This window comes from Apium graveolens, chromosome 3, assembly GCF_009905375.1.
Source record: "Apium graveolens cultivar Ventura chromosome 3, ASM990537v1, whole genome shotgun sequence".
In the NCBI taxonomy this organism is placed as follows: domain Eukaryota; kingdom Viridiplantae; phylum Streptophyta; class Magnoliopsida; order Apiales; family Apiaceae; genus Apium; species Apium graveolens.
The window spans coordinates 80169513-80174651 of NC_133649.1; positions in this window are offsets into that span (position 1 = coordinate 80169513).

Below are 5139 nucleotides of genomic sequence, written 5' to 3' on the forward strand. Positions count from 1 at the left end.
ATTTACTTTATAGAATAATAAACACTGGTTATTACACAGCATGCAACAACATGTACTAAACCCTATTTTTGGATAATCAAATCTTTCTATTTATGGCTTAGTGTATCTTTGCTAATCTTGCACGCCTGTGACTTTACTTTTCCAGTTAATCTTGGCCCTTCATCTTGTACTCTTCAAGTTGCTTTTGTAGACTTATCAATCCAACTGATTAGATTGTTAGTTGCTTGATAATCTTGAATATTGAACTGGTCTGCAATTTGTATTTTGAGATTTACCTCGAGATCTCCAGTTAGGCATATTGAGAACTTGACATCTCGATAAGTATATTGGCTTATCGAGATCTCTAATCACTCTATAGTTGTTTTGACTTGTAGAGGCCTCTGAGTTCTCTATAAGAGAATTTATCTTGTCGAGATCTCTCATCTTCATGTCTTCACTTTGACTTATCGATATCTCTGAGTTCTCTAGTGGCAAATAGACTTATCGATATCTCAGAGATCTCTAGTGATATTTTGACTTATCGATATCTCTAGAGTTCTCTAGTGAAGAAATGACTTATCGATATCTCCAATCTTCATATCTTAAAATTGGCTTGTCAACATCTCTGAGTTCTCTAGTAGCTTTCCTGACTTCTCGATAAGTCATTCTGGAGTTCTCGTGTGACTTCTCTATAATACTTAATCTGTGACTTGTAGAGAATTAGACTTAGAATATTTTTCCCAAAACAGATTTATTCAACTCCAAGTTTCTTCATAATTCTTCTGAGGCATGATCTTCTTGATCTTCTTCTAGATAGAATTCTTAGGCTTGATACTGTTTACAGAAAAAGACTCCAGTCTGCCCTTGAACATTTTTACAGACTTAAGAATCACAATACATAATATAAATATAGATTATCATACAACTTACTTAGGGTTGTAAATTTGACTTAGTCTTATTAATGCATAGGCATGTCTTGCACAACAATCTCCCCCACTTTGTAAGAAGATTGCTTAACACAAATTCATGCATGTTAACAAGACTAACCCCAAGCTAAAATGGAAAATAAGACTAACATAAAAAATAACACAATTACAATCATTTATACATTTAGGTAAAGACTGTTTTTGCTTCTGCTTCTTCTCTAATGATATCCTTTAAGTACACAAGAATTTCTAGTTCTTCTATGATTGGAGTCCCACTTAGAGCTTCCACAAGCTTGAGTCTGTCTGGCTTTGGATAGCCATTTAGTATATCAATCCTAAATTTTGTGAATTTTTCAGCTTTTACATTCAGAATTTTTCCATCCTTTGAAATTCTATTCATTCCTTTTGCCTTTAGTTCTTCTGATCTTTTGATGAACATTTCAATCTCCTCATCATACTTCCTTTTTCTCTCCTCATATTCAACCACATTCCTTGCTCTTCTTTCCTCCCTTCCAATCAACCATTCAGCCAAAACTGATATCCATTCTCTTGTAGCAGTATTCTTATCTTTTAGCAAACTTATCACTCTCTTGATTTCTGTGGGAGAGAGAGAGTCCATTAAGGTACATCTAAGAAATTTGAAGGACCCATATTCATAGTAGATTCTCACTTCCCTAAGTGTTACAACCCAGACTCTAACTATTTCCTCAACTAGTTGTTGAAAATAATCTTCATCTGAGATGCACCAGTTTAAAGGTAAAAAGTCATTGTGCTTAAAACAATTCCAGATGGCCCTTTAAGTAATTTGTACTTTTTCAGCATCCTTAGCCTTCTTAGGTTTCCCCCCAACAGTTTTGTAGTGAATTTTGAGTGAAGGTTTGTCATAAGGTAAGTTTGTGATTTTCTTGAGAAATGTTTGGCTTGATGTGATTGGTATTTTTAGGAAGGTGTTAGCAGTTTTTTTGTAAAGGAATTTAGGCTTAGAGGTATGAGGTGATTTGGTGATTGAATTTGTTGGATTTGAAGGTTGAGTTTGGTTTGTTTGGATTTTTAGGGTTAGTTGTGGTTCTGAGCCATCATGCCTTTGCTTGCTTCTCCTTTCTCCTCTCCTTTTCTTGTCACCATCCTTCTTCTCATCCTCCTTTTTCTCTTCTTGCTTCTTGTCCTTGCCTCCAGTTGCTTTAGAAGATTGACTTGGATTTGAGCCAGAAGGCTTTTGTTTGTCATCCTTCTGCTCATCATCATCCTTTTCTTTTCTTAAATTGTAATGAGTATTTGGCAACATGGTGTCAGCATTTACAAGATATATGTCTAAGATTTGTATCATCTCCATATCCTCATGCTTCTTGTTCCTTTTGTGCTTTAGATCAGACTGTAAAGTCATGATCAACCTCATATTTGATCTGACACAGTGTTTAGGAACAAGGAGATGTTTGCTTTGTTTGGTTGTTGGACAAACGTAGACTACTCCTTTGTTTGGATATAGATAGGCTTCAGATAAAGCTGCTATCTGTGCCTTTTTGAGCTCATGGAGAAGTTGAGTGTCTTATGGAATAACTGGATTCACTCTGTCAATCATTACATCTAGTTCAGATGCTCTTAAAGTTTGAAGATTTGGAAGAGTGGCCTGAAGATACATGTCCACACCACCATCATTAATATTCACAACAATCCTTTTCTTTAAGAAGTCATCAATTTTCACAACCACTGCCCTGAAGAAGTTGATGTTTTTGGCCAAAGCTTTCTTGTAGGTCACATAATTGTTTTGAAGAGACATTCTTAGTACTGGAAGAAGTTCACTGAATTCCTGATCTTGATTGGGTCCTTCTGCAGCCATTAAAAGTCTTTCTTTTCCAACATCAACTAGAGAAGAGCTTTGACCAACCTGAATAGGCTCTTTAGACTTTGCTTTAGCATCCCTAGATTGTTGAATCCTAGCCTCAATCTCCCCCTTAGTCTTGGTGACATGCATGAGTAGGAGAGTTGGTAATTCTGACCTTATTTGTTCAATTAAAGTGGGCAATGATATGTTGAGCTTCCCCATGATGGCCCCCAAAGCAATATAATTTTACATTTGGAGATGCTTGTGAGACTCCACCAGGGTCTGGATATATGATTGTTGACTCTTGACTAGAGAAGTCAATGCTTGAACTTGAGCATTGAGGGAGGCATATGAGGTCTGCAAGTCTGAGACTTGTTATTGAAGAGATTGGATTTGAAGATTTGTAGAGGTTGAGACATGCTTATGTGAACTTGTAGATGTTGAGGAGCCAAAAGTTGCTTCCACAACTTGTTTGATGTTATCCATAAGCAATGCAGAAGGCTCATATCTGGTTTGGTGAAGCTGGTCTAGCTTGATCTTTGCATCATTTGAATTTGTGATTTGTTGTTAGACCACTTCATGAAGAGCAATGAAGGCTTGTTTGAGATTTTTGACCTCTTTTTCAATAGTAGTCAAATCCATCCTTTTTATTTGATCAGCAAAATGTTTGAACTTGGAAGTGATCTTGACCTGTGATGGTATAATCTCATCCATCTTCTCTTTCACTAGTTTCCTTATTTTGTCTTCATGACCAACCCACTTGAGTTTTAGTGCTTTTCCAAAGAGATGGAAAGCTTTGATTTGATCATTGGAAACTTCATTGATTGCATCATAAACTTCACCAGGTGTCACGACTTTAGCATTACTTCCGAAGATAGTTAGATAGTCTTCTCTGAATTTAGCTAAAATACCCTCCATCTCCAGATTATAGTCCTTGTTCAGCCAAGCATCACAGTTGCCATCCTGTTCAGCTTCATTAACAATTTTATCTTGTTGTTTTGGACATCTGTTTGATAAGAGAGCATGATGACTTGGTAATCTTGGTTAGACATATTTGAGGTTAAAAGTTGTTGAGAGATCTGTGCAAGTCCTGCTAGCTGATCCACCCTGAAATCTTCAAGATTTTATTGAGGTGCAGCTTCTTGTATCCAGTTGGAGATTAAGATGTGGTTGTTGAGGTTGTGATGTTGAGGGTTGTGGAGTTGGATCAGAACCCCCTGTGACAGAAGTCACAGTTTGACTCACAGTAGGTACTGTGGTTATGACAAGTTGTTGTTCCACACTTGTTGTGGGAACCTCTAATTGAATTGAAGGAGATTTGACTGGGTTACAGTCATATGCACCAGTCTCATACCCTTGTGTGTCTTGCACCACACTGTCACTTGAATGTGCTATTCTTGCCTCCTTTATGACAGGATCATTGGCAATTGTACTCCCAGCATCTATTACTAATGCAATTTCTGCTAGGGTTTTGAGGGGAGTTGTTCCTGGAACATAAACCTCCAATTGAATTGGATAGAATTTAGATAACTCCCCCTCAGGAGTACTACCCTCAAACCTAACAGTATGTGAGGGCTAATTTGCACATGAAGGTTAATTTGTAACATCCATGGGGTCTTCAGTAAAAACTGATGAATCCCCCATGGTTTTGATGGTGTCATCAAGGTCTACCTCAGATAGTAGCCTCTCACCATCTAAATGTAGTGTCTGGGTGGTGAGCAAGGTTTCTTGAACCAAGTCACTTGATTGGGGCAACACTTGAGAATTTGATTCAAGTGTTTCAGTATTGGGAGAAGAAATATTACAAATAAGATTTTGAGGTTCAGAATTGGGTGTTGTCAACTCCCCCTGAATGGATGAGGGAGCTTCAAGGATTGTGCTCTCCTTGTGTGTGCCATCCTTATTTCTCCTACCATACACTTGAATTTGTTCAAGTGTCAGTTGTGCAGACTCTTTACTAGGTGCATTGGGGAGAATGCTCTTTTCAATATAAACAACCTGTTGAAAAGATGTCTCTAGAATCTGTTTTGGCCCCAATTGTACAACTGCATTCTTTTGGGAGGATGCAGAGGTGGTTTGAGTGGTCAGCTCAGTTTTCTTTGCCTTCTTTATTTTTCTAATCAAAGGTGACTCAATTAGTGTTTGTTCCTCACCACTCTCATTCATCACTGTGAGTGTTATCTCATGTCTCTTCTTTTTACTCATTTCATCCTTTTGAGAAGATGAAGTGGTTGGTTTCCTAGCTGCTAATGGTTTTGAAGAAATGGTCTCAGCTTGGGAAGGCCCCTGTTGGTTTTCCTGTATTTGAACTTCTACAGGTTCAGGGACCATAACTGTACTAGGTTGAGTATTTGATCTCATATCAGGCACAGGGTAAGGGTAAGTCCTGAACCTCTCCAACATAAATGGAGT